General features: G+C 56.1%; 1 non-coding gene across 1 annotated transcript; it reads right to left on the bottom strand.

Annotated features, from left to right (window-relative positions):
- Positions 1-7,749: 7,749 nt before the first annotated feature.
- On the bottom strand, positions 7,750-7,902 carry LOC112963985. The gene has a single exon (XR_003252803.1). It is a non-coding gene; the product is annotated as a 5.8S ribosomal RNA (ribosomal RNA).
- Between the last annotated feature and the right edge of the window lie 3,236 nt (positions 7,903-11,138).

Here is an 11,138-nt window from a genome sequence, read left to right as displayed (position 1 = left end):
CTCAGCCCTGGTGAGGCCACATCTGGAGTACTGCGTCCAGTTCTGGGCTCCCCAGGACAAGAGGGATGTGGCACTACTGGAGCAAGTCCAGCGAAGGGCTACAAAGAAGATTAGGGGACTGGAGCATCTCTCTTAAGAGGAAAGGCTGAGAGAGCTGGGCCTGTTTAGCCTAGAGAAGGCTGAGGGGAGATCTTATTAACGTGTACAAGTATCTGAAGGGAGGTTGTCAAGAGGATGGGACCAGACTCTTGTCAGTGGTGCCCAGCGACAGGGTGCGAGGGAATGGGTAAAAACTGAAACACAGACAGTTCCATCTGAACATGAGGAAATACTTTTTTACTGTGAGGGTGACAGAGCACTGGAACAGGTTTCCCAGAGAGGTTGTGGAGTCTCCTTCTGTGGAGATATTCAAAAGCCTCCTGGATGCAATCCTGTGCAATGTGCTCTAGGTGACCGTGCTTGAGCAGGGGGGGTTGGACTAGATTATCTCCAGAGGTCCCTTCCAGCCTCAGCGATTATGTGATTCTGTGATACAGGAAATGTTATGCACGTGGGTGAGAAACACTGGGGAAGCCCCACTAAAGTCATTTCTGAAGGCTGAAATCTTGAAAATATATGGAGTCCCACGACTGCTGTACGCAGCAGATCAAGCTGGAGTGAACACCTCATAACTCCATGGCTGCATCGAATAGCTGATGCTATCTTATATGCCAGCAATAATTATGGTGGCCTGGGAATTGCGCGGCTGTGAGCCAAATTCCAAATAGTCAGGCTCATTGGCTGCATCAAATAGCTCACTCCAGGGATAACATCACAAGAATTATTGTCCTTAAGCAGGGGATCCAGAAGGAGTATGATAGGGTATGGATTGCTGTTGATGGAATTTTATCAGTTCTTCCTCCAGTTGGGGACAAACTCCCCATAACAATTCCGGCTGCTCCAGAAGGTGGCGAGGTAGCGTCCAAGTGAGAAATTCTATCTCCCAGAGTCATCTCTCCTATTCCTAGGAAGCGGAGAAAGAGAGTTAGAGAACTAGGACCAACCTGAGATTGCAAGGCTGTGATATTAAGAACTTTGGGAACAATAACATCAGTAATGATTGGCTGACCCAGTACTGGGGCATTCCGCACAGAAAGCTGTTAACAGCGATACAGCTCTGTGCCAATGTCTATCCCATGAGGGCTGGGGGAAGGGGCGCCAAAGGGGTGCAGGCATTGTCCTGTYGAGTGGGAAACCTGTTCCCATATTATTGGGCACTGCCCTGCAGTCCAGGATGCCCACATCTGGAGGCAGAGCATCTTGTGTGGCATGCTGGCAGAATAGGCTAAAAGACCGCAGTGGGTGATGTTCTTAGAACCCAGCCTCAGGGCTAACAACAATGAGCCATTTGAAATTAAAACAGTCTTACCTTTGCTGGCAAAAATGTATAGGATGTCAACAGAGGAGAGGAGAGCCCTCTGTGAGAAGAGCCTCGCCATCCTCTTCATGTGGCTGCCAGAGAGTCCAAGGTCAGTAAGGAATCCATCATTGCCTTTCTACCACTTCCTGTGAGCGCCAGTCAGGAAGCCCAGGAACTCCAGCTCTTCTGCTTTTGTCATACTCCTCACCTGTTCCCCCAGGTGCTGATATTTCCGTACTTTCTCTGCTTCTGTTGTCATCTCTAGGTGACACAGAATTTCATAGCAAACAGTTATGTCCTCTACCTTTGCCCGAGACCCCTTAACCACAAAAAAAACCCCCAACAATCCAGCTTGAAGAGCTCGTTGTGACGATCGCTGAGGTTGGGCTCTAAAAACACTGCCCACCCCAGTCTTCTTGCTTCTTCAGCCAGCATAGCACACAAGATGGTATGCCTTCTGATCCAGGCATCTGGGACAGCATCACAATATCCAATAATATGGGAACAGGTTGCCCACTCTGCAGGACAATGCCTGCATCCCTTTGGCACCCCTTCCCCCAGCCCCCCGTGCCAAATGCTCCCTGGTGGGATAGACATTGGCACAAAGCTGGAGTGCTGTTAACAACTTCCTGTGGGGAATGCCCCRAYAATGTACCAGCCAATTGTTACGGATGTTATCCTTTTCAGAGTTCTTAATACTACAGCCCTGAGTTCTTAGATTGTCCCAGTTCTCAAATTCTCTTTTCCTCCACTTGCTAGGAACAGGAGAGATGAYCCGGTGTTGAAATTTCCCATTCAGACACTAGCTCTCTACCTTCCAGAGTGGCTGGAATTGTTACAGGGATTTGCCCCCCAGTTGATGGAATTTTACCCGATCTTCCTCCAGCAGCGATCCGCAGTCTCTCAAACTCCTTCTGGATCCCCTCCTCAAGGACAATAGTCCTTGTGAGGTTGTCACTGGAGTGAGCAATTCGGTGCAGCTGATGAGCCTGAATATTTGCAATTTGGCTCACAGCTGTGCAATTCCCAGGCCACCATCATTATTGCTGGCATATAAGATGGCATCACAGGTACTGGAAGGTCAGTGAAGCCAGCTCTTCACTGCCAGTCTTATGGTGAGGTACAGRGATTGGAGGTATGAGGCACTCACTCCGGCATGCTCTGCTGCATATAGCAGTCACAGGATCACAGACATTTTCAACATCTCAGCCTTCTGAAGTGGCTTTAGTGGGGCTTCCCCCATGTTTCTCACCCACGTTCATAGCTTCCCCTGCAGCTCCAGTTTGGAGAGACCTAGCCATGGGTCCATTCCCAGGCCCAAATACTTCTCAGAGCTACTGGGCTCGATCACATCCAGTCGAGCCCCTGCAATTTCCCACGGGTCACAGTTGTTAATTGTATGAGTCTTTTGTGGGCCTTATAAGGAACCYGTGGCATTTCCCAGCCTCCACTTTGAGCCTGGTAAGATGGCAAAACTCTGCCACCACTTGAATATTTTTCTGCATACCATCCCACGAGTCACTCAGTAAGACCAGATCATCTGTGAACGCCAGTGATGAAACTGACTTGCTACCATACTTCAATCCACTTCTAACTTCTTCCAGTTTACAAATTAGGGGGGGGTCTATTGACAGATTAAACAGAATTGGGGACATTGGATCTCCTTGCTTTACCCTGGGGAGGACCTAACCTTCTCAGAGCACGTTCCCCCAACTTCCAGCTGTGATGTGCAGTTGTTAGACATGTCAGTAGTGATGCCAATTATATGACTATCAATGCCTCTCTGCTTGAGGACCTGGAGGACGTGATGGTGACAGACTGAGTCAAAGGCTTTTGCCAAGTCCACAAAGACAGCCCCCAGAGATTTACAGTCTCTTTTTGCGTGCTTGATTAGAACCTGGAGGAGCTTTAGATTTTCCACACAGCTGGGGGCTGAAATAAACCCTCTCTCATGGCTGTTAATTGGGCATGCCCATCACAACCGTGATGTTAGCATCCAAGAGAAGAGTCTTAAAATTATCGACCCGATGATGATGGGCCCCCAGTTGTTGATGTCCTCTTGCTTCTAAGCGGATCAGTGGATTTTGGTAATGAAATGGTTCTGCATTCCTTGATCCCATCTGGGATCTTTTCGGCCAGAAGCCACAGATTGAGCAGTTCAGCCAATTGGCTGCCTTGAGGGTCCTTCTCTGTAACATCCCTCAGGCACAGGCCATCTGCTCCAGAGGTGGAGTTCTTATTCATTTCTGCCATGTTCTTCTTTACCTCCCCTGGGGTGATCATTTTCTTGAATGCAGAGTTGTCCACTATTCCAGCACCAAAGGGGCCTCCCTCTTCCCACTTCTTTCTGAACAAGCAATACAGCTCATTCATTGGAAGGGGGCACTTCAGTGCTTCCATGTTACCTAAAACAATACCTGCAAGCTTCTTGCGGTCTATATCAAAGAGCCGTTGGTATCTCAGGGACAGGCCCTGTCTCACCACCCTGTTCTTCATCCACCTCCTCTCCACTTTCGCAGGTGTGGGTCCAGCTTGGTGTATCCTTAGCTGTTTAAATTTTGATGCGGCAGCATGCACCGACAGCTGTGACAACCACTCCTCTGACGACATCTTGATGGTACCTTGGATGTCTTCGCCATCCTCCAGTGCCCTCTCAAACACAGTCTTCTGGCTGGGAGAAAGGGTTCTAGCTCAAATCCAATCAGCCACTCTCCTTCTATATTCCATCCTTACTCCCTCTGCTCTTCCCCTCTCAGCTGGTATGTCCCCTTCGCACGGACACTCCGTTCTCTTCGGCTGTGCTGATCTCTTCGCACGTGCCATGAACTGCCATCTTTTGTAACCGATCTGCTTTGCTCTTTTTGTGGGCAAATCTTCTGCCATCAGTTTGTTTATACAATGCACATTCTTGTACGTCTGTTCCAGCTACATCAATAGAACCGTCTCCTCCCCCCTCCAGTAGCTCTTGTGCATACCTCTCAGCCCCTTTTCCTTAAGATGAGATATAGCTCAATCTGTTCTCTATTCCTAATTTGTGGGTGCACAAGCCTTTTGTGCTGTGAGAGGCTGCTTTTTGACTTAAACTCATGGTCGCGTTCCCCACACTGCCATGTACTGGGGCCTTCCAAAGCTTCCTCTTCACTACTGAGTACACCTGGAGCTCCCTGGCATCTAGAGCAGAGGCAGGCAATACTGTCATGTTTCTCACTTGTCCTCCTACACCGGGAGCACTGATAGAGGAGTCTTTGCCAACCATGGGCCCTCCTCAGATGTTCACGTAGGGCTGCAATCTCGCCCATCTTGACACCACAGCCTGGACATGCTGGATATTCCCTGGGAACCTTCATGACCAGCGTACTCATGTCATCCATCCTCCCCACGGTGTCAACAATGGGACTAACCACGTTAGGTAAAAAACCTGCAGGCCCTGAGGTAGATGCTGGCCCATTCCCTACCACATACTCCGATGTTTCTTTGGCTCCGTTCATGGGAGGTGATCCGACAGGCACCAGTACCTCATAAATCTCAGGAAGATCTTTCACACATTTTTGGGGTTGCTTTGGCATAAATCCCTCCCCAACTGACAAATTCCAAATTATAAAAAGTCAAGTTTTGGGACAGGCGGAACACCCATTCTATAGATGTGGCAGTCGCCTCCACTTCCCTTGTAACCTCTTCGGAGAACTCTCTCATCTGGGTGGATGCCAAAACGAAATTCACAACCCAAGGTCTTATTAGGTTGTTTAGCATGACTGTGGGAGTTTGGGATATAACCAAAAGAACCAAGCCCCTAGTTCAACTGGTATGCCTTAGATCAGCCCTCAGGCAAAGGGCTCTGGACACATGAATATGGGAATAATTCATGGTAGAATTAATTTGGATTCACCTCAAGTACTATCGAGTGGTCAGTGGAGCCAGTCGATAGGGAGGAAGTAACTATAACACTGCACAAACACACTGGGGCAGAGGCCAACTTGGTTATCCACAAGTGGGCATCCAGCGGGACCACGAAGAGGTGTAGCCTCTGCAGCTAAGTCCAGTTAGGAACTATGGCCCCGTCTTAAGAGAGGCATAGTTACTCCCGCCATTTACCCACACTTCATTGAATTTCTTCCCTTTGACCTTCAGAGCACTGGGCACAAATCACATTGCATCAACACCCACCGTGGGCCTTCATGATGCTTTGTTTTAATTAAACAGTTGGATTCCCCTGGTCTGCATCAGTTCTAAGTCGGCTGCTAGTCACCGGCCGAGGTGGGGCGCCAGCCTGGGGATCCCGGCTTCCCCCCCTGTCGCCAGCAGCCATTTGCATGCTGGGATACCCCCCAGTCCCTGTGGATGGGTGGAGGAAGGGGGGCGGTGGTGGCTGCCAGGGCTTTGGGGGGGGGGGCGGGTGGTGCCCACTGCTGTTCACATATAACTCTGCTCCACTTTGGCCTTCAAAGCTCTCCTTTGAATAGTTGCTACTACCACCAAGAGCTGCACCTGCGACAGTTCCACACAGGCCCACGCCCCAGGCTTCAAGGCGCACCACAGCAGGCCTCCTACTCATCGTGGTGTAGCCCACATGGCTTTGCATCACCGGCAACGGCCGCATATGGGCCCGATGCTCCAGCACCATCCATTTTCAGGGCTAGTTGATTCGGCAGGTGAGTTGTTACACACTCTTTAGCAGGTTCCGACTTCCATGGCCACTGTCCTGCTCTCTATATCAACCAACACCTTTTCTGGGGTCTGATGAGCGTCAGCATTGGGCGCCTTAACCTGGCATTCGCTTTATCCCGCAACGCCGGTTCTGCTTAACGAAGAGAGGCCCACTAAGCACTCGCATTCCACGGCCTGGCTCCACGCCAGCGAGCCAGGCGTCTTACCCATTGTAAGTTTGAGAATAGGTTGAGATCGTTTTGGCCCCAAGACCTCTAATCATTTGCTATACTAGGTAAAATTGCTGCCTGTGAGTGCCAGCTATCCTGAGGGAAACTTCGGAGGGAACCAGCTACTAGATGGTTTGATTAGTCTTTCGCCCCTATACCCGGGTCGGACGACCGATTTGCACATCGTGACCAATACCGACCTCCACCAGAGTTTCCTCTGGCTTCGCCCTGCCCAGGCATAGTTCACCATCTTTCGGGTCCTAGCACGGACGCTCATGCTCCACCTCCCCGACGGAGCGGATGAGACAGGCTGGTGGTGTGCCCTCGGCTCTGCCTCTGCCTCAGGATCACACCTCAGCCAGCGCATGCCGGCCCTCACCTTCACTGTGCCATGGGCTTTTGTCCAAACTGCTGACTCATGCACGTGCTAGACTCCTTGGTCCGTGTTTCAAGATGAGTTGGGTAGGTAGCTGACATGGCCACGGACCCCGGGCACCCTTGCACAGCCACAACCTGCCCGGTTGCACAACGCGATTGGGGAGCACTGAGGACAGTCCACCCTGGCTGACAGTCACGCTGGGGACTGGGGAACCAGTTCCCCAGATGGGCTGCCCCTTGCTGCCACTGCGAAGTGACATGCGCTGTTCCCTCCACACCCCCCACAAGCACAGGTGGGGAGAAAAGTGGTGGCAGTGCCGATGGCAGGGTCCAGGAAGCCACCACGGGGGAAGGCGCAGTGGCGGTCCGCTTGCTCGGCCCTGGGATTCGGCGAGAGCTGCTGCCCAAGGGCTGTAACACTCACCACCACACGGCAGTGAGCCACCTGCCCACTGGGCCTTCCCAGCCTGCACGGAGCCAGTTGCGACACACCGCCATGGGGGAAATGTGCCCGACGGGGGCCAGCAGCCAGCTGGGCGGTGGTCCCTGACACACCTGCCCCCCCCAACGCACCCATGCGAGGAGGGTGGAGGGGAGGCGGAGGCAGGGATCCATGGAGACCTGAATTGGCCGACCAAGCCTGCTGGGTTGAATCCTCTGGGTGGATTGCGTGGACCCCACCCGTTTACCTCTTAACAGTTCCACACCCTCTTGAACTCTCTCTTCAAAGTTCTTTTCAACTCTCCCTTATGGTACTTGTTGATTATTGGTCTCGTGCCGGTATTTAGCCTTAGATGGAGTTTACCACCYGCTTTGGGCTGCATTCCCAAGCAACCTGACTCTGAGAAGCCCCAGTCCCGGTGCGCCGTCAGGCCACTATGGGCCTCACACCATCTGTGGGCTGGGCCTCAGTCAGAAGAACTTGGGCCCCCCAAGAGCAGCGCCAGGGATGGGGGCTTCTGTACACCACTGGTGCAGGCACCAGGGTCCTGGCTCCGCTGCCTCTGCAGACACGCCACTGCACCCTCCCCTCTCTGTCCCTCGAGGCATGGCACCACTGCGGCAACACAGCAATGGGGGTGATGATTGACTGTTAAGCAATGATCAGACAGGTGTAGCCCCAGGAGGAACCCGGGGCTGCAAGTGCGTTCGAAGGGTCAATGATCAATGTGTCCTGCAATTCACATTAATTCTCRCAGCTAGCTGCGTTCTTCATCGTTGCACAAGCCAAGTGATCCACCACTAAGAGTTGTCTCAGTTTTGGTCCCTGCCACGTGCGTGGGGGGACTGGGGAGCATTCACAGCCCCAAGGGCCCCCTCCGCTCCGCCTCCCTCCTCACACTGATGCTGGCTGCTGAGCAAGAGACAGCTGAGAGAGAGAGGGCTCGCCTCACCATACAATCACAGAGGGAGAGGGGGAAAAAGGAGGGCAGACCCGAGAAGGGCAGGGAGCCGTCGCTCCCGACCTGGGACAACCCTTTTCTCGCTTGGAGCCCAGCCCAGGTGCCCGGCTCAGCCGGGTCCAGCAGGGAGCTGTGTGCCGGCCGCACCTCCTGCCTCAGAAAGCGGGGTCCTTGTGGACCCTCAGCATCAGAGCCTGGCTGCCACCAGGATCTGCATCACCTGCTGCCTGTGTGCCTGCAACCCACCAGCCCTGCACTTCCAAGCTCCTCGCTTGCCTTGCCTGTCCCCAGCTCCACTGTCCCTGAGATGGCGCCCACACTCACGCATGCACTCTCCCATCCCTTCTGCGGACAGATGCCTGGTGATGGGCAGACAGGCAAGGTGGGATGGACGGGGACGGCGCCTCCTCTCTGTGCCTCCACATGGAGACTGGGGAGGGGCCACCCCCACCACCCACCTGCCACCTGCCTGCTGCTCAGCCAAGCCAGGTTGGGCAGACCAAGGCAGGCAAGTCAAATGGTGGAGTGACGGCGGGTAGGGTGCCGCTAACGGCCGCAGTGGGAGACTGAGAGCACTGGCCAGGGAGAAGAGTGGATGAGTGGAGGCTCAGCATCTGCACCACCCACAGTGGGGGCTCACCATCCTGGTGGCGAGCACACGCTTGCGCCGAGGTCACGCGTTTGAGGCAGGCTAGTGCAAGCCGACCACGCAGCGTCTCTCCACCGAGACCAGACTGTGGAGAGAGGGGGCAGGGTACCCCACTCCATCCTGGCTGTCTGCCGGGCAAGCACCGGGCACACCAGCTGGCATGGGGGGGGGGCGGCGCCTGCATACACCAACCCTTCAACCCTCCAGCAGCACGCCTTGCTGCCCCTCGGGTTGCATCGGGCTGCCCGAGTTTTTTAAAGCCCTGCACTGCTCTCCAACCAAGAACCCTCCAGTCCAGAGCCTGGGGTCCATGGCCATCCCTACCCAGGGTGACTATTGGCAGCCGTGGTGGCCGGAGGCCCTCCTCCCTCCTGCCCCTGCCTGGCCAACTCGCAACACAGACCCCACAGCACAGTGTGGGGCAGCTGGAGTGGTGGCAGGGGGTGGGAAGGGCTGGGGGGGCACAGCTGGTGCAGCGCACATAGCACCCAGGAGGATCGAGTTGGCACATGGGACCACATAGGTGGGTCACCGAGGGGGGCAGGAGAAGCGCGGACGCTAGGTACCTGGCTCTGGGGTGAGGGAAACGACCTGAAATCCCTGCGGGGGGTGCTTCCCCCACCACCGCCCACCACCGGGCCACCATCGCCTCGTGGCAACGGCGACAGCCTCTGCAGCGGCGATGAGACGGGGCATGGAGGGGAAACCCAGCACCCGCCAGCCGGCTCCAGCGCCCCTCAGCAGAGTGTCCACCCACGGGGTGCGCCCGACACCCACTGCCACGACCTCGTCCTCCTCCTGGGTCCTGGGGTTTCCCTCAGTAACCCGGTGCCAGGTGGCAGCTGCACCTGGGAGGAGAGCAGTGGTTTGAGCCCTCCACTCGGGCACAACCCATCGCCTTGCATGGCCTCACGCGATGCTGCCACTTGGGGTCTGCCGCAGCCCGGTGCCCGCCCCGTGCACCATCCCACAACTCCTGTTTTCGCCACCTCTGCAGACAGGTTTCTATGCCACAGCCTGCCACAGGTCCACCCCTCCGCAGCTTAGGGGTGGGGACCTGTGGGACCTGTCCCAACCCAGAATGCAAACTTTCTCATGTCTCCACCCACCCCTTCCTCCCGCAGGTGCCACATGAGCAAGCCCCCCCAACCCTCCTGTGCACTGGCACCTGCTCTGCTGGGGCCTCCCCCGGGTCGGACCCTCCCCTGCCCCGGCAGCAGTGGATTACTGTCAGGCATTGGTGGGGCAGCTCCCGGAGCTGGGCACGGGCGGCGAGTGCCAGCGGAGGTGAGAGGGGAGACAGGGGCGGTGTTCACCGTCATCGGGGAATTGGCAGTGGGCTTTTGGTGAGCAAGCCCCCGTGCTAACAGGCCTCGGGAGGGCCATACACCTGCTGGCGGGCCAAGCCCCATGCTCAGCCCTGTGGCACAGAGTGCAGGACAGTCAAACTTGGGTACGCACACAGCAACCGGGACACAGCAGGCGGGGGACCACACCGGTGTTTGGTGCTATTGATATCGACAGTGATGTGTAGTGGCCCAGCGGCAGCCTGGCGGTGGGCAGGCACAGGATTTTGAATGCTATGGTGGCCCAAAACCCCTCTTCCTCACAGTGGGCTCACACGGCCCACCAGCCCTTTCCTGGCACACTCACAATCTCACTTGCGCTCACGCGGTGTCTCACTCACCAGGGCCAGAGGCATTTCTGCTCCAGGGCCACACTTGCACTCTGTCACCCATGGCACAGACCACGCCACTGGCCTTCTGCTGTTGTCCGTCTGGTCCACTGGACCCTCCCCTCCGCTGGCCCCAGTGGCCTTCCTCTCCGCCAGCCCCAGCGCCCTTCCCCTAGCCCGCTCCTGGTGACGGCAGCGGGGTCCTTGGGGGAGCTGGCTGGAGTGGCGATGGAGTGGGGGGCGGGCAGGGGACGGCAGCGGCAAGGCTCGGCCATGCACCGGCATGGGCAGTGGTGGCAGTGGGGAATGGAGGCGGGAGGAGGCCGCGGGGCGGAGGAGCCGCAGCGCGCTGGCGGGGGGAAGTCAGGTTGACGGCCCGGAGGCAAGCCCCAGATTCCGAGGGGAGAGCGTGCCCCATGGGCAACCCGCTCCGCGCCCAGGGCCCCCGCAGGGCCCCCTCCCACGTGGAGCGGGCGGGAGGTGCCGCTCCGCGCCCGGGGCCCCACCACGGGGCTCCCTTGGCACGCGGAGCGGGGGAATCAGCGGCACAGCTGGACGCCCAGCACAGCGCACCTGCGTGAAACCCCGGTAATGATCCTTCCGCAGGTTCACCTACGGAAACCTTGTTACGACTTTTACTTCCTCTAGATAGTCAAGTTCGACCGTCTTCTCGACGCTCCGGCAGGGCCGTGGCCGACCCCGCCGGGGCCGATCCGAGGACCTCACTAAACCATCCAATCGGTAGTAGCGACGGGCGGTG

The sequence above is a fragment of the Apteryx rowi genome, unplaced genomic scaffold, assembly GCF_003343035.1.
Source record: "Apteryx rowi isolate R43461 unplaced genomic scaffold, aptRow1 scaffold_1815, whole genome shotgun sequence".
In the NCBI taxonomy this organism is placed as follows: domain Eukaryota; kingdom Metazoa; phylum Chordata; class Aves; order Apterygiformes; family Apterygidae; genus Apteryx; species Apteryx rowi.
This window is presented reverse-complemented; position numbering and strand designations above follow the sequence as displayed.